Below are 19,393 nucleotides of genomic sequence, written 5' to 3'. Positions count from 1 at the left end.
AGCGGCCATGGCTCACGGGCCCAGCCACTCCGCAGCATGTGGGATCCTCCCGGACCGGGGCACAAACCTGTGTCCCCTGCATCGGCAGGCAGACTCTCAACCACTGCGCCACCAGGGAAGCCCAGAGTAATACAGTTTTTATTTTGATTACTGAAGGATGAAATTATGTCCCGTTTGTCTTGAATAGACCTGTACTTCCTTCACTTGGCTTCCAGGACACCATCCTTCTCGCCTCCCTGGCCTCCTTGGTAATACAGTGTGTCCAAAAGCTCCTCCTCTATGTTTACTCTCACTCCTCGGAGCAAGCATCCAGGCTCTTGGCTTTAAGTACCATCCATATGTCCATGACTCTCAGATTTCTATTTCCAGTGCAGGTAACAAGATCATATATCCAACCACCTACTTGACACTGCCACCTGGGTGGCATCGAATACACAACTTCAACTCCTGACCTTCCCACACACATTAACCTGATGCTCCCAGTCACTTCTTCCGAAGACGTCCCTTTCATTCTACAGTTCCTTAGGCCACAACTAGCTTACCTTCACAATAGGACACTCTCTGGCCCTTTACTGCTCCCCCCCTCAGCCAAGGCGCCTTCGTGTTTCACCTGAATTATTGCAATGGCCTTCTCCCAGATGCCCTGCACTACTCTTTCCTCTCGCGTTGATTTCCTGTGGCTGCTGTAACACATTTCCTCAAACTTGGTGCCTTAAACAACAGACATTTATTATCTCACAGCTCTGGAAGCCAGAAGTGCCAAGTCAAGTTGTCAGCTGGGCCATGCTTCCTCCAGGGGCTCTAGGAGAGAATCCTTCCTTCCCTTGTCTGGTTTCCAATGGCTGTAAGCATCCCTTGGCTTGTGCCTGCAGCACTCTAAGCTCTGCTTTGGTTTGCACGTGGCCTTTCCCTCTGTGTCTGTGTTTTCTCTTCTTTCTCTTACAGGACATTTGGCATTGGGTTGGAATAGGTCCCACCCATATAATCTAGAGTGATCTCATCTCAAGATGCTTAACTTAATTACATCTGTAAAGGCCCTTTTTCTAAGTAAGGTCACATTCACACGTTCTAGGGGTGAGGATGTAGACATATCTTTTGGGGGGCCACCATATAACCCCCTAAACTTTTCTAGAGTCTTTTTTTCCATACAGCAGCCAGTGGGAGCCTTTAAAACCATACATCAAATCATGTTGGGCTTTAAACCCTCCAAAGGCCTTCATCTCATTGCCTAGAAGACCCAGGATATGGTCCCCACTAACTCTCTGACCTCACCTCCAGCCCCTTGGCCCCTAGTCCCTCTGCTCTAGCTTTCCGGCCTTGTCCCAGCTCTGGGTCTTTGTCCTTGCTATTCTGTCTGCCTGGAGCACTCTCCCCACTCCTGGCTCCATGCTTCACCCTCTCACTTCCTCCCAGGTCTTTTCTCCACCATCACCTCCTAACACAGGTCTTCCCTCTGCTCCTGCTACTCTCTATCTGCCACACTTTATTTCTCTTCACTTTATTTTTCTTCTCTTCCATCATCCATTGTATATTGCTGGTTTGTTCATTGTCTGCCTCCTTTGTGGAATGCAAGATCCATGAGAGCAGGGGCTCTGTTTTGCTCAAGGCATGTTATGAACTGAGTGTTTGTGTTCCCCCACCACCCCTGCCCTCAAATTCATATGTTGAAGCCCTAAGCCTCAGTGTGATGGTATTTTAAGATGGGGCCTTCGGTAATTGGTTTAGATGGGTCTGAGGGTGGGGTCCTCATAACGGGATTAGTGACCTTATAAGAAGAGACCAGAGAGCTTGCTCTTTCTCTCTCTCCACAATGTGAAGACACAGCAAGAAGGAAGCCATCTGCAAGGGAGCCCATGAGAAACAGTGTTTGTTGTATAAGCCACCCAGTAGATGGTATTTTGTTATAGCAGCTGACTAAGACCAACTGTGCTATCTCCACTACCTAGAACAGTGCTTGGTGGGTGATGATGCCCCATAAATATTGTTAGTTAAAACCTTCCCACAGTCCTCTGGGAAGAGCCTATATCCCAATGAGGAGGCACTTTGTTTCTTTTACTGAAATAATGGGAGGCAACATGAGGCTGCAACCAAGCTCTGGACTCCTTGTCACTCTATGTACACATGTCCATGCTCCATCCCAGCACAGATTGTACCAGCCTGTCGTGACATGATACATCTGTCTCTTCCACAAGACTAGAAACTCTTCCTGAGGTGAGTGGGAATTCCAGAGTAATGTTTCCTGAAGTATTTGGGGTAGCATGATTTACCCCAGAGCAGGAATTTTATTAGCGGGTGTTTCCAGTAACAGAGCAGACCAGGAAGGGACACTTTGGCTGGGTGGGTGTAATAGTGCACGTTATTTTCATTTCAAGTAACAGAAAACCCTACTCAGGCTCAAGCTTTAAAGGGAACTAAAGATTTTTGGAGGTAGCACAGGCTTCAGGTATGGGCTGATCAAGTGGCTGAAAAATGTTGCTCAGCATCTGTTTCCTTCCATCGTTCTGTGGACCTTCTTCAGCATGTCTTCATCCTAAGGCTGACTCCTCTCATGGGCACAAGAGAGCTAACAGGGTTCATCTTCCTCATTTGTATCTCAAGGGGAAGAGAGTTTCTCTTCTCCACAACCTTAAAAGAACTCCACACCACATTCCCACGTCTGAACCAATTCACTGTAGCAAGAATTAGGTTTATTGTCTTCAACAAGTAAAAGTCCACTTCTGGATCTGCAAACCACATGCTGGGAAATTTGGGATCCATTTAGGAAGAAGGAAGGGAAATGGATGCTGGAGAGGTGATCAATAATTCTCAGCACAGTGTGAGTCTTCCAGAACATCAAACCCTTCCAGGTGACTGCTGCCCCTGTCTCCACACAGGATTAGTTTCTGGGTGCCCGCAGCCAAGTTATGGCTTTTATGAGATATGAGAGAACTTAACCATGGCTTTGGAACGTCTCTTTTAGAAATTAGTGGTGAGCAGGCCAACCATACAATTAAGTATTGAATTTTTCTATAAACACACAAACACAGATACACACAGAACAGGACATGGCATTAAGCCCTCCACACAGATCCCTTTCCCACCAGCCTGTCTTGTGCTAAAAGACCTCTGGTTAGAGAATGTGGCAGTTGATGGAATTGAAATGTTCCATCATAACTGAAGCAGATTCTCGGCAGCAGCTTTGCCCTCTGCGCAGCACGGAATGCCTTTATGTAAGTGCATATCTATGTATGATGACCCACAGCATCAATCTTGAGGGTTCTTGATCTCTTTACTCTCAATAATATAGTATATTATATATACTAAATATTATAATATATACTTACTATATATTATATATAATATATACATATAGTATACTATATATAATGTATGTATCTGTTATACAATATATAGTTATACTATACTTATATATTATACTATATATGTTTTATATATTATACTATATGTAATATAGAGAATATTACACTGTATACTATATATAGTATATACTATATACTATACTATATATACTATAATATATACTATATACTATATATACTATATACTATACTATATATACTATAGTATATACTATACTACGTATATAGTATAGTATATACTAGTATATACTATAGTATACTATATACTATACTAGTATATACTATATATATACTATATATATAGTATATTGTATACTATACTATATATACTGTATATATACTATATATAGGAGTATGGTATACTATAGTGTTAGACATCCAAACCCTTGCCATTGCTTCAGGGGGTGGGGAGGAACCTTCCCTGCCCTTGACTTTGGACTTGACTATGTTATTTACTTTGGCCAATGAGATGTTAAGAATGGCTTGCAACATGCCTGTGTGACTGGCATTGCCCTCTCGTGATCTTGCCTTGGCTTAAGGAACCAGCTAGTATAAGGAGGAGCATGTGGAAAAGACCTGGATCCAGCCTGCAGCAGGAGCCCAACCCAGCCAAGTTCCATGTAGATCAGGAAAACCCAGGCTGACCTGTGGACAGGTGAGCTGAACACCCCTGAGATTCTGTGTTTGTTTATTACACAGTCAAAGCTGAGTGTATAGTAAACACTGAATTCATATTATGATTGTTGGCATGAAAAATTGCATATGGCTCATACAACCAGGGTATTCATTTGGAATGTCAGGTTTGTGATATTTGCTCTCATACTAAAAGTTTCACTGCAAGCTCTCAAGGGCCCATTTGGGGTCTGAGCCAGTAGGCATCCCATGGTGTGGTTGACCAACGGAACCATTAACACACTTCCCCTCTGATCTGCACCAGTGTTTTTCCCCAGTTCTCTACAGCATCACCACATTCTCCACTCACCCATTTGAGCAATGTTTATCAAGTGCTTTCCACATTCACTAGGCAAGAGCACAGACCACAATGAACAGGGCAGACGAGGCTAAGCCTGCAAGGAACCGCATTCTAGTCGGGGAGACAGGTAACAGACACACATGAAGAAACAAACAAGTACAGACTGATGAGAGCTGGGAGGGCAATAAATGGGTAAGGAGCCAGAGGGTAACTGGGAAGGCCACTTACCTAGTGGTCAAGAAGGGGTGAAGGGCAAGTACAAACTGCAAAGTGTCTGGGGAACCGAAAGGAGCCACGTAGCTTGAGAGGAGTGCAGGAGAGGCGAGCGGGAGCAAGAGTCCATCCACATTCCTCTTTCCCAAATTTCTTTGTCACCAATTTTCCAGTCATGTTCCTTCCAAGTCCCTGACCATCCAGCCAAACCATTGGCCACAGCCCATGAATCCATAGTTCACTGGCCACTTCTCCTTCCAAGCAAAGTGAACAACCAGGTACACTGCTCAGAGTTCTGCCCACTGGGAGGATTTCCCTTCACCACGTCCTCCAGGGATGTCCCAGACAGGGGCTGTAGTGCTGCAGCCATCCACTTTCAGGCGGTGCCTGCATATCGTGCAAAACCACCTGTAAACCAGGCCCCAGTCTTCTTTCCTTCTGTCAGCTGATCACAGGGAACTCCCCATGAGACCATGGTGCAGGCTGGGAGACAGAAAGCAGTGTAGTAGGAGTGGGGACCATGGCACTTGGGCCACTTCATCATGTAATTTACTTGTGTCTTCAAGGTCCAACCACGTACATATCACTTCCATTCTGAGTATGAAATATTGCTATGCACACCTAATTTTATGACTTGGTGAATCAGATAGCGCCCAGTTCATGACAGACAGCTTAGGTCTTATGGTAACCTGGTGGCCCAAAGTTAAGTGTTCAGTCTCTACTAAGGCCCAGGGGTAGGCCAAGAGCTGTTCCTCAAAAGCAGAGTAGTTATCTGTGGATGACGGCAGGGTCTTGCTCTAAAATCCTAAAGGCCTGTGCTGGGATCCCCCGAGAGGGGCCTGCCAAAGGCTCACAACAGCATCCTTAGCGCCACTAGAACTTCAAGCAGCATTGGAGTCCCTGGATCCTGTGGCCCAAGTGGAAGACCGTCTAGCACAGCAGCCTGGACCTATTGTTGAGCCTTTTCTTCTTCTGGATGCCACTCAAAATAAGCAGCTTTTGGAGTCACTCAGTAAATGATTCAGAGCAACACCCAAATGAGGAAAATGTTGCCTCCAAAATCCAAAGAGATACCCGAGATATTGTGCCCCTTTCTTGGTTGTAGAAGGAGTCAGATGCAACAACTTGACCTTCACCTTAGAATGGATATCTCAATGTGCTCCACACCACTGACCTCTAGAAATTTCACTGAGGTAGAAAGCCCCTGAATTTTAGCTGGATTTATTTCCCACCCTCTGACACACAAACTTCTTCTTAGTAAGTCTGGAGAAGTTGCTACCTCTCGCTCACTAGGTCCAGTCCCCATAGGGTCATCAATGTAATGGGCCAGTGTGATATCTTGTGGGAGGGAAAGGCCATCCAGATCCCTGCAAACTAAATGATGACATAGGTCTGGAGGGTTGATACACCCCTGAGGTAGCAGGGTGAACGGGCAGCACTGGCCTTGCCAGCTGAAAGCCAATTGCTTCTGTTTGGCCTTATGGACAGGGATGGAGAAAAAAGCATTTACCAGATCAATAGCCGCATACCAGGTACCAGGGGGAGTGTTAATTTGCTCAAGCAATAAAACCACATCTGGTATTTCAGCTGCCACTGGAGTCACCACCTGGTTAAGCTTAGGATAATCCACTGTCATTCTCCAAAATCCATCTGTCTTCTGCACAGGCCAAACAGGCAAGTTGAATGGGGTATGGATTATCATGCCAGTCAAGTTGACACACAAAATTAACCATCACAGACAGTCAGGATATTAGCCTCTAGGGAGCCTTGCAGGCAAAAATATGGGTATCTTGAAGAAACTACTGGAAGCATTACCTTGCAGGAAAAAATATGGGTATCTTGAAGAAACTACTGGAAGCATTCAGAGCTAAGGTGGAGGACCCTTCATAAAAGGGTCCTCCATAAAACTAGCCCAAGAAAGAGGCACAGTCTTCCGCCAGGGTGACCACTTCATATGGAATAGGGTTAACTGCCGGTAACAGAAGGAATACATTTTCCTCATGGGAAATGAAACTGTGTAGTCTCTGTGGAAAAGGTAGTGGTCATGGTGTTATTTTCTGTGGCCTGCATGATACTAAGGGGTGTTTGCCCTTAGAAAATTAAAAAGAAACCAACCACAGGTCATAAGGAGAAAGTGGTTTACGGTTGAAATCACCCGCTGTCTCCCCATGTGGTGACTACTTTGCACCCCGTCGATATAGCCAAGTTGAAACGATCTTTCCCAGAATTCTCTTCCATGCACGTAGAATTCTGGGCCACAGGAGAAATTTGTGTAGGATTTGGAAGGTGGACATGAAGCTGCAGCCACATTCAGGCTCAGAATCCACATTCAAGGTCAAGGTACAGCTTGAGTGCATTGTCACTCACCTTGTTAGCGTCAGGCAGCAGCCAGACTTCAGCTTCCTCGGCCCCCACTGGATCTCCTCTTTCGGCTTCTCTGGGTCCTGGGCCAGGAGTGCTGCTCTGCGGCAAAGCGCACCAGCTTCTCCTGCAGGGCATCCATGTCCTGTAGGTGGAGTGTTTGCAGGTGGGTGAAACTGATGCGGGTCCCAGCACCTCCTTGTGGGTCCCAGCTTACCCTGTCTTCCCCCACTTCACAGCCACCTTCTCACCAACTGCCAGCCCTTCTGACTACAAGCCCAGTGCCAGATGCAGAAGTAACGGCCTTAGGGAGGGTTGTACCAGCTTCCATGAGTGCATAAGGTCAGATCCCTAAAATCAATCCTTCATTCTGTATCACAGACATTCTGTTTCTCTGGTAGAACCTGACTACCACACACCCCTACATCCCTTCTCTAAAGCTTGAGCAGAGGAAAACCCCCTTCCCATCTAACTGGAGTCTATAATGTCTGCAGACTCATGAAAGAGTCGACCTTTCTCTGTGTGGAGGGTCCCAAGGAGGAGGGGGTGACAGACAGCAGAGGCACAAAGGCAGAGCAAGAAGGGTACGTAGGGGAGGATGGGAGAGGGGTGTCGGGAGAATGAGAGACATATCTGCAGGACTTCTCCAAAAATCTGCCCCCCAACCCGAGCATACAGGGAATAAATCGGCTAAAGTCCTCTTTACAGAACCCAGGCCTTGACCTGTGCTTCTGAGAAAGTTCACAGAAATACTTAAGAAAGGAGGAAACTGCCATGACATCTTAGTCTGGGGGAGGTACCACACCTGGAAAGTAGGTACCTTCTGTACCTGACTGCTGGTAAGACACTGGCCTCCCACATGGATGACGAGGCAGAGAAGATTGCCAAAAGCCGAGGGGTCCCCAAGGCTGAGAGGTCCTCAGGCCTGTTGCCCTCATCTTTCTGTTGCCCCATAAGGCGTATGGGATATCCACACAGAACAGGAAGGAGGACCTTACTATGTGCATTACATTTGTAACCAGGAAACTGATGCTTCCTCTCTGTCCACAGGAATGTTAGAGCAACACCTCCTTCAAAAAGCAGGGACCCTTGTCAGGTGTGAAGGATAGTGATATTTCATCCCCCTGTCTCCTGTGCCAATCACTGTTGCCCCGGCAATGCCTACTCCTGGGCTCTCCTGCCTGGGGAATTCAAGCGGTCACTGACTTCATCATTCCCTCTTTGTTTGCACGTAATGGGAGGATGAACAGAACAACCTGCTTAGACCAACCAAATAATAAGAGGCCAGGTGTGACTTCAAGTGATGGCTTTCAGTTCTGCAGAAACGATAGAACTGACTTAAAACATAGAATCCCCAGGGCAGGGAGAGAAGGATGTCATCTCCCCAGAAGAACCCCATCGTGGGTCATTGGGGATTCTGTGACCAAGGCCAGCAGAGAGTGGGGTCAGCAAAACCCTGAAAGCCAGCCAAGGCTGCCACAATCTGTGACTTTTGCTTCCCTAACGTGTATAGTATCCCTGTAAGGTCCAGTACGAGGACATATTTTTAAGTCCTTTCTCAAAACGAAGGCTTTCTGAAAAATCAAACATGAAATGGTTCCCCAGAGCTGAACTGCTCTAAGCGAAGTACAGATGCTGGGCCTGGGACGTCCTACTGCACAGCCAAGCCCTCCAAAGCCCCGCATGCACCCTGCATCCTCCCCAGAAGCCCCTGAGGTGCCCGTGAGGAGCCCCGGAGTCCTCAGAGCACAGAGTGGAACTATATATCAGAAGAAGCCCGGAGTGAGCCCCACTGGGTGGCAAAATGCCCACGGCATTGGTGTAGCGGAGGGAGGGAGCTAAGGCAGGGGCCCAGAGGTCAGATTTCATAATACCAGTAACAACTACAGACACCATTTATTATATGCCCGTAATATGCCAGCAAGCCTGGCAAGGTGAGAAGTACTATTCCCATTTATAAATGAGGATTCTGGAGCACAAAGAAGCAACTTGCTGAGTCTCACACTCCTGAGATTCAAACAAAGGCATGGAAGCTCCAAAGCCCGTGCTCTTTTCCGCTGCGACTGCTGTAGGGCCATCATCGCCTTTTTCTTCCCAGCACCCTAGTTCCTTTGGGGCACCTCCCTTGCCTGTTCTGGTGGGGTGGCCCATCACAGCAGCCTAACCCTCCTCTCTCTCCCCTGGTGCCACTCGGAAGGGTCAGCCAGCCCGCCTGATGACAATACCCCATCTCCTTGGCAACAGTGCTCGGGCCACAGGGTTATGGATGATACCGTCAGGACCAATCAGAGCCGAGCGCAGGAAGGGCCTAGCTTCTGGCCGGCTTTGAAAAATCTGCAGTGACTGCATAATGGCTCCTGCAGCCCCCGTGGAGGTGAGGTGCCAAGTGACCCCCAGAACTGTTCTGGATGCTTCTCAGTGGACTCCTCCATCAACCCAGCCGTACAAGAACAAGGGGTTTTATGGGGCCAGAATTTGTGGAATTAGGGTAACCAACTTGTCCCAGTCTGGCTGGAACTTTCCCCATTTTGAAACTGGAAGTCCTGTTTCCCAAGAAACCCCTCCATCCTGGGCAAACCGGGGTGTCTTGTCACCCCAGACAGTGCTGAACTATGCAGCTGAAGATGGGGAAAGAACCTGGCTCGTATCAGGGCTGAGTGCAATCTTGATGGGAAACAATAAGAATTCAGAACGCTTTGCTCATGAAGTTTATCGAGAGACTGTCTCAGGGGAACTGGCTCTGCCCAGCGGATATGGGGAACAGGATGTGTCCACAAGTGGTGGAAGTGTTCCTGTGTTATCCATCTGACCAAAAATAAGAAAAGATATGCATATGTTCCCTTTGGAGCCTTCTTCCAAAGTTTCTCCATCACATGAAGAAATTCCACTTGTTGTCTCCACGGCTCAGCCTCTGCTATGGGTTCTGCAACCATTGCAGGCCAGCGAGGAGAGAGCAGAAAGGGAAGCCAGGGCCCCAGAATCCCAAGTGATCGTCAGAACCTGCATTGCCCTTTCTCACCTGGAAACCGAGAGGACTGAGGTGTGACCCTCACTGAGGATCCGGAGATGAGTCCAATCCTCCCCTCCATGTAGTGTCTCCTCCTGTCACCCCTCAAAGCCTGCTGTCAGCTGTGCCCATTCCATAACTCCTGGGATAATCCCCTCCACCTTATCTGCCTGTCTGTTCTTTTGGAGTCAGCCATACCTCCCCTCCCCACTGGAAGCCTCCTGTAACTCCTCAAACAGAAGTCCGTACTGACCCCCGGTCGGTTTGCACTTTCTACACACCTCCAGAGGGCATGACATGAGTTTGAGATCATCCAACTGCACAATCCTCTCCCCACCAGACTCCCCCCTACTTGTTACCCACCCACAGGGCAGCGGCCCACGAAGGGCTGAGCCCAGAGGAGATGCTGCCTCCAGACAGGCACGCAGAAGGGAGGGAGGAAGGGAGGGAGATCTCCATGGTTTCAAGAAGTGAGCAGAGTGATCTGAGGCATTTTAGCCTGCAGAAGATAAACCTAAGTACCCAATAGGGCACCACATCAAAGGACAGAATAAAAACCCATCCATTCCTCATACGGATCCAGTCCTAGCCCATTAGAACACAAGGGCACTCTGAGTAGTTGAAGAGCAGGAGATGGAGAAGCGCTGAAGGAAAAGCCTTCAGGTGCATCACAGAATCCACTTCTGGGATTCCATGTACATTCACTATCGCTGACGTTTTCAAGACACGGGCGATGTATGACCATTAACACCAGTGCAGTCATGCGAGGTGATGCAGTTATTTGGAGAAGCAAAATGTCAGGCTTTGGTTCCCGCCCCTGGGGATGGAGGGCCTGCTGTTGCTCCAGGCCAGCCCTGCAGCCCAAGGGACTGCCCCCTACATGTCCACAGGGGGACAGCCCCCTTCCTCCCCTGCAAGGCCAGCTCAAAGGTCTCTCCTGCAAAAATCCTCCTCAGAACCCCCAGATGGGAGTGGAGTGGGTTTTCTGAGTGCTTGGGGCACTGGAGGAGACAGAGTGCAGCTGTGCTTTGGAGCCATCCTGCCAGGGTTCAAATCCCTACTTCCAACTTATTATCTGTGTGCCCAGGACAGAGTCACTACCTCTCTTGATTCAGCTTCCTCACCTATAAAGCACAGATGGTAACAAAACCCACCTGCTGGGGGCACTGTAACAATGAGTTAATACATGCAAAATGCTAAGGACAGAGCCAGACTTGAAGGACACTGCTAGAGTTTGATGATACCACTATCATTATTATTTCTCTTAGGATAAAGATCACATGCTTTCTTGCAGAATCGCCACTGATGTACTCTAGACTGGAGGTGTCTCCAGAGAAGAAATCATTGACCCAAATCTTGGTTTTGCTCTCAGCCCTGTGTGGCTTGCACAGAGTAAATATAAATCGATAACTATTTTCTCAGTGAGCATGCAGGTGTATTATAGAGAAGACACTCTCTGGCCCACTGCCCACACTAGAAAAATTAAATCTTGACACTAGGAATATTCAGCAACCCTTTCCCCCCAGCAACTTGGACCATGACAGCAACTGCATTCAGAGGCAGCAGGTGTGGGTGGGCTTTTTTAGCCTCTAAACCTCCTTGCTTTTTTCTTGTCCTCCTCAACCTCCTTTCCCACAAGCACAAAGGAGATGGGTTCTGTAGAAGCTATACAGCAGAAGTTAGGAATCTGTGGTCAGTGGAAGAAAGAAGAACCACATGGCAGAGCAAAGAAGTCTGAATACAAAGGCAGGCTCTACTGCCTTGGACAAGTCAGTCCGAGGCTCTGTGCCTCAGTATTCCTCATCTGGGAGATGGGGCTAAGATATCAACGTCCACTCTCAGGGAGGAATGAGCAAGATTGCAAATGGAGTGCACGGCATGGGGCCTGGCACCTGGAAGAAGCTCTGGGTTCTGAGGGCCAGGAGAGCATGGGGTGTCCAAATCCATGTTTGTCTGCAACCTCAAAGCCCTCGAGGGCAGAGGGAGCAGCTTGTTTAGATTCACCTTGGTTTACTTTTCCCAACAGCCTGGTATATTGCTGTGGGCATACCATGGCACTGCACAAATATCTCAGAAGAACTGGGAGCCTCTGGCCTCTTCAGGAAGAAGGAAACTTAAGCACTTAGTTGGGGGACTCAGGGCTAAAATTCACATTTCCTGCCTCCAAGTACGGAGTTGGAGACTCAAGACACTGTTTTTACAGCCAGTGGCCACACACAAAAGAACAAGAAATGCCTGAGTGTGCCAGGGTCCCAATCTGGCTGGCCACAAATGACCAGGTTTTCAAGATGGAAATAAAATAAAAGGAACAGCCATCAGTAATGTGAAATGTTAAAACAAAACGGAGAAAAAATGCAAGCCCTCCCCAACATCAGCAACTAGAATGAAGGGAAGAAAAAAGGAGGCAGAACAAAAAAGAGATGGAGTGAAGGAAAACAGAAGAAGAAGAAGAGCAATAGAAGCAGGGAAGAGAGCTGGGAAGGAAGAAGGAAGTTCCCTGAGAGTTACAGTAAGACAGGCAGCAAAGCTGCTGAAGAAAGAGCCGGGGAGGGTGTGCGTACAGAGGCTCAGATCAGAATCCTCCAAAAAGCAGCTGTGGACAGATCATAGCTCATTCAAATAACTGAAGTGGAACTCACGCTCAAGAGCCAGAAGCCTTAACCTGGAAACTGGGACAACTGCATTGCAGCTGAGATTGAGTTTAAAGAAATGGTACCAGTACCATACCATCTTGATTACTATAGCTTTGTAGTATAGTCAGAAGTCAGGGAGCCTGATTCCTCCAGCTCCATTTTTCATTCTCAAGATGGCTTTGGCTATTTGGGGTCTTCTAACACACCATTGTAAAGCAATTATACTCCAATAAAGATGTTAAAAAAAAACTAAAAAAAAAAAAGAAGAAGAAATGGTAGCAGTGAGGAAGACAAAGCCAGGCTCTGCTGGGCTTTCCAGTCTGGCCCTGAGCAGGGAAGTGAGGAACATTTCAGCAACACGGACAGGGTAAGTGCTTCCCTAATTTAGGGATTGCTCGTGCAGAGACCTGGTTTGTCCTTGGGCAGTGCAAACTAGGGGGACAAAAGGGCTCGGGTCCATTCCAGCTCTAGACCATATAACATACTCAGTGGAGATGGGTTATTCCAGATGCCCCAGCATGCATTCTGTTTCTCAGGAGCAGCCCTGGACCTTTATTCCCATATCCATGCCTCCCCCAGGTGCCTGGGGGAAACTGATTCCACCCTCCTACTTTATGGTTGGGCACCTGAGTTGGGTCAAAGTTAATTCATATAATCCTACTGTCCTGGTCACGAAAGTGCTTCATGTTCCATAAACTGGTCCAATAAGAGTAAAACCCAGGATTTCTTTCAACAGTTGTAGAAAGAGATATTTTCTTCTCTGCTGGATATGATTAGGAGTAATGCAGCCCCAGGGCTGGGGGCGGGTATAGGTAACCATCTTGGGACAATGAGGAGAGAATTGATATGAGATTGGAGCCAAGTCAGAAGAAGCAGAGGGGAGATTTTGATCTAGGTTACATTACTTCTGGATCCAGCTGCTTCTGAAGGCCCTCAGTCAGATCATTTGAGTGAATCAACAAATTCCCTCTTATGATTGATCCAATTGGAGTTTTCTGTCATATGCAATGGAAAGATTCCTTACACAATGTCTTATTGATTTCATGCATGATCACCTGTGTTACCAAATAATAATAATAATAATGTAAAAAGAAAGATAAGGGCTAGAATAAACACATGTGGGAAACAAATGTAAGCACATTAAATCATTCAATTTCCTCAGGGGCTTGCTATACACCCATCAGAATTGCTAAACTTATAAAAAGTGACCATATCAAGTGTTGGTGAGGATATGGAGGAACTGGAACTCTCATAGCCCTCAAGAAGGTTAGTGTTATGTATAATAATTATACTGGTGCACACCCATGTTCACTGTAGCATTCTTCACAATAACCAAGATATGGAAATAACTTAAGTGTCTGTCAACAGAAGAATTGTTAAAGAAGATGTAGCATACATATATACAATGGAATATTATTCAGCCATTTGCAATAACATGGATGGACCTTGAGGGCATTATGCCAAGTGAGAAAAGTCAGAAAAAGACAAATACTTTATGATTTCATTTATATGGAACCTAAAAAAGTCAAACTTGTGGGCCTCCCTGGTGGCGCAGTGGTTGAGAGTCCGCCTGCCGATGCAGGGGATGCGGGTTCGTGCCCCGGTCTGGGAGGATCCCATATGCCGCGGAGCGGCTGGGCCCGTGAGCCATGGCCGCTGGGCCTGCGCATCCGGAGCCTGTGCTCTGCAACGGGGGAGGCCACAACAGTGAGAGGCCCGCATACCGCAAAAAAAAAAAAAAAAAAAAAGTCAAACTTGTAAAAACAGAGAGTAGAATGGTGGTTACCAGGGGTTGGGAGTCGGGGAACTGGGGAGATGTTATTTGAAAGTACAAACTTGCAACCAGCAGATAAATTAGTTCTGGAGATCTAGTGCACAGCACAGTGATCATAGTCAACAATATTGTATTATAAACTTCAAAGTTGCTAAGAGGCTAGATCATAATTGTTCTCGCCACAAAGAAATGATAATTATGGGACACAACAGAGGTCAGTGTTAGGTAACACCACAGTGGTAATCATATCGCAATATATAAATGTATCAAACCAACACCTTGTACACCTCAAACTTACACAATTTTATATGCCAATTATATCTCAATTAAAATAATAATAATAACTATACTGAAAGTAATAACCATACTGGGAGTGTGAACACTGTTCACAGGGAATTCATGGAGAACCATGGGACTCCAGAGGCAGGAGGGACTCCATGAACATAGGTGAGAATAGAAATAATCATAATGAGAAAAATACTGCCTTCTACTTGGTCCTAAGTCCCCTTAACTCCCCTTTCCCCCCACCTGCCCCACCCCACCTCCAACCACCACCATCAACATCCATCCTTGCCATCAACACAGGCTGTGCGTTGGGCTGGGCATGTCCTCTGCTGTGAAGTGGGAATGATACCCTGAAGGCAGGAAGCTGAGAATGGCCAACAGGATGCCTGCCAAGGCTGCCTTATTCCTAAGCCCCTGCACTGCCCTGGAGCCAGGAAAGGGTCCTAACCACAGACAGCCTGTCTCAGGCTGAGCAGCTCCCTCTGGTTCGGCTTGACATAAGAAAAGAAACCACATCTCCTCCAGTAAGAATCTGACCAGGGACATCCTGAGATGTTGGGGCAGCAATTGGTGGGAGCTGAGCTAAGTTATAGGGGCTCATGGTGAACCCAAACCATGGAGACCAAATATGTGAATAAACAGAAGTATCAGAGAGATACACAGAGCAGAGGGTGAGGCCCCCAGACAGCAGTGAGGGAAAGAGCAGGGACCTAGCATGAAGCAAGGACGGACATTGTGGACACAGTAACCTCAAGAGATACAGGGAGGGTCACAGCCAGCCCCAGGGCCACCTCAGCCCCCAAAGCCTTCCTGGTCCCCCTTTACCCTTTGTATTCTTCACAACCCACCCCTCCTTCAAGGGGCCTTGATGGGTCACCAGGTTAGCCAAAGATCTCCTCCACCCACCACTGCAGATGGACCATGTCTTATAGGAGAGGGCCCTGTGACTTCTCATCTCTTACTGGATGAGGCTCCTTCATTTCAGGGGCTCGCTTCTTACTGACTTTACAGTTTCAGACCCGGGAATTCAAAATCCATCCCAGCAAGATGACTTTCTTGGACCTCCAAATCTATCCTCAAAAAGGTAAAAAGGAGCTGAGAATCATTGTGTCCTCTAAAAACATCTCAGAAGACAAGGAACCAAAAAAGCCCAAATGAAAAGATGGATTGAAAGTTATTTCTTTGACCTACAGAGAGACCAGTTGTGAGTGTGTGCGTGTGTGTGCACGTATGTGTACCCATGTATATGTGTGTGTGACCCTTTAATCCATTCACCTAGTTAACCCTCCATGAATCTCTAAGCCTGGACAGGGAGGAACCCTGAGGCTGAGAACATGGAAGGATCATGGTCAGGGGAGGGACAGGTTTGCCCATAATATGGCACTAAAGAACCTCCTGGAGTAATGGAAATATTCTAAATCTTGATTTAGGTAGTGGTTCTACAAATAAACATATGTAAACTGTCATCAAGTTGTACATTTAAAATTGGTACACCCAGATTAGTTCAAGATGGTGGAGTAGAAGGACGTGCACTCACTCCATCTTCTGAGAGCACCAGAATCACAACTGCTGAAGAATTATCAACAGGAAGACACTGGAACTCACCAAAAAAGATACCCCACATCCAAAGACAAAGGAGAAGCCACAGAGAGATGGTAGGACGGGTGCAATCACAATAAAATCAAATCCCATAATTGCTAGGTGGGTGATTCACAAACTGGAGAACACTTATAACACAGAAGTCCACCCACTGGAGTGAAGGTTCTGAGTCCCACGTCAGGCTTCCCAACCTGGGGGTCTGGCAACAGGAGGAGGAATTCTCAGAGAATCAGACTTTGAAGGCTAGTGGGATTTGATTGCAGGACTTGAACAGCACTGGGGGAAACAGAGACTCCACTCTTGGAGGGCACATGCAAAGTAGTGTGCACATCAGGACCCAGGGGGAAAGAGCAGTGACCCCATAGGACACTGAACCAGACCTACCTGCTAGTGTTGGAGGGTCTCCTGTAGAGGTGGGGGGTGGCTGGGGCACACCGCGGAACAAGGACACTGGCAGCAGAAGTTCTGGGAAGTACTCCTTGGCATGAGCCCTCCCAGAGTCAGCCATTAGCCCCACCAAGTAGCCTGTAGGCTCCAGTGCTGGGTTGCCTCAGGCCAAACAACCAACAGGGAGGGAACAGCCCCACCCATCAGCAGACAAGTGGATTAAAGTTTTACTGAGCTCTGCCCACCAGAGCAACACCCAGCTCTACCCACCACCAGTCCCTCCCATCAGGAAGCTTGCACAAACCTTTTAGATAGCCTCATTCATCAGAGGGCAGACAGCAGAAGCAAGAAGAACTACAGTCCTGCAGCCTGTGGAACAAAAACCACATTCACAGAAAGATAGACAAAATGAAAAGGCAGAGGGCTATGTACCAGATGAAGGAACAAGATAAAACCCCAGAAAAACAACTAAATGAAGTGGAGATAGGCAACCTTCCAGGAAAATAATTCAGAATAATGATAGTGAAGATGAACCAGGACCTCGGAAAAAGAATGGAGGCAAAGATCGAGAAGATGCAAGAAATGTTTAACAAAGACCTAGAAGAATTAAAGAACAAACACCTAGAAGAATTAATGAACAAACAAACAGAGATGAACAATGCAATAATTGAAGTGAAAAATACACTAGAAGGAATCAATAGCAGAATAACAGAGGCAGAAGAACGGATAAGTGACCTGGAAGACAGAATGGTGGAATTCACTGCTGCGGAACAGAATAAAGAAAAAAGAATGAAAAGAAATGAAGACAGCCTAAGAGACCTCTGGGACAACATTGAACTCACCAACATTCACCTTATAAGGGTCCCAGAAGGAGAAGAGAGAGAGAAAGAACCTGAGAAAATATTTGAAGAGATTATATTTGAAAACTTCCCTAACATGGGAAAGGAAATAACCATTCAAGTCCAGAAAGCACAGAGAGTCCCAGGCAGGATAAACTCAAGGAGGAACACACCAAGACACATAGTAATCAAAATGACAACAATTAAAGGCAAAGAAAAATTGTTAAAAGCAACAAGGGAAAAATGACAATTAACATACAAGGAAAATCTTATAAGGTTAACAGCTGATTTCTCAGCAGAAACTCTACAAGCCAGAAGGGAGTGGCACAATGTATTTAAAGTGATGAAAGGGAAGAACCTACAACGAATATTACTCTTCCCGTCAACGATCTCATTCCAGTTTGACGGAGAAATCAAAAGCTTTACAGACAAGCAAAAGCTAAGAGAATTCAGCACCACCAAACCAGCTCTACAACAAATGCTAAAGGAACATCTCTAAGTGGGAAACTCAAGAAAAGGATCTACAAAAACGAATGCAAAACAATTAAGAAAATGGTAATAGGAACATACATATCAATAATTACCTTAAATGTGAATGGATTAAATGCTCCAACCAAGAGACACAGGCTCACTGAATGGATACAAAAACAAGACCAATATATATGCTGTCTACAAGTGACCCACTTCAGACATAGGGACACATACAGACTGAAAATGAGGGGATGGAAAAAGATATTCCATGCAAATGGAAATCAAAAGAAAGATGGAGTAGCAATACTCATATCACATAAAATAGACTTTAAAATCAAGAATGTTGCAAGAGACAAGGAAGGACACTATATAATAATCAAACGATCAATCCAAGAAGAAGATATAACAATTATAAATATATATGCACCAAACATAGGAGCACCTCAATACATAAGGCAAATGCTAACAGCTATAAAAGAGGAAATCAACAGTAATACAATAACAGTGGGGGACTTTAGCACCTCACTTACACCAATGGACAGATCATCCAGACAGAAAATTAATAAGGAAACACAAGCTTTAAATGACACAATAGACCAGATAGATTTAATTGATATTTATAGGACATTCTATCTGAAAACAAAAGATTATACTTTCTTCTCAGGTGCACAGGGAACATTCTCCAGGATACATCACACTTTGGGTCACAAATCAAGCCTCAGTAAATCTATGAAGATTGAAATCATACCAAGCATCTTTTCTGTCCACAACACTATTAAAAATAAATTACAGGGAAAAAAACACAAACACATGGAGGCTAAACAACGTTACTAAATAACCAAGGGATCACTGAAGAAATCAAAGAGGAAATAAAAAAATACCTAGAGACAAATGACAATGAAAACACGATGATCCAAAACCTATGGGATGCAGCAAAAGCAGTTCTAAGAGGGATGTTTATAGCAATACAATCTTACCTCAAGAAACAAACAAAAAAAATCTCAAATAAACAATCTAAACTCACAGTTAAAGGAACTAGAGAAAGAAGAACAAACAAAACCCAAAGTTAGTAGAAGGAAAGAAATCATAAAGATCAGAGCAGAAATCAATGAAATAAAAACAAAGAAAACAATAGCAAAGATCAATAAAACTGAAAGCTCGTTTTTTGAGAAGATAAACAAAATTGAAAAACCTTTTGCCAGACTCATCAAGAAAAAGAGGGAGAGGACTCAAATCAATAAAATTAGAAATGAAACAGGAGAAGTTACAACTGACACCGCAGAAACACAAAGCATCATAAGAGACTACTACAAGGAACTCTATGCCATAAAACGGACAACCTGGAAGAAATGGACAAATTCTTAGAAAGGTATTACCTTCCAAGACTGAACAAGGAAGAAACAGAAAATATGAACAGACCAATCACAAGTAATGAAATTGAAATTGTGATTAAAAATCTTCCAACAAACAAAAGTCCAGGACCAGATGGCTT

The 19,393-nt window shown here is 45.8% G+C and overlaps 1 long non-coding RNA gene across 2 annotated transcripts in view; it reads right to left on the bottom strand.

Moving 5' to 3' along the window:
* The window catches only part of LOC309804962, a 142,715-nt gene that overhangs the window by 28,674 nt on the left and 94,648 nt on the right, over nt 1-19,393 (bottom strand). For both annotated transcript variants that reach the window (XR_014294206.1, XR_014294207.1), the window contains exon 3: nt 6,913-7,051. This is a non-coding gene — a long non-coding RNA (uncharacterized lncRNA). The remainder of the gene's footprint in view (nt 1-6,912; nt 7,052-19,393) is intronic.

Source organism: Mesoplodon mirus (assembly GCF_964341445.2).
Source record: "Mesoplodon mirus genome assembly, chromosome: 5".
Classification (NCBI taxonomy): Eukaryota; Metazoa; Chordata; class Mammalia; order Artiodactyla; family Ziphiidae; genus Mesoplodon; species Mesoplodon mirus.
Note: the sequence above shows the minus strand (reverse complement) of the source record. Positions and strands in the feature narration are given on the sequence as shown.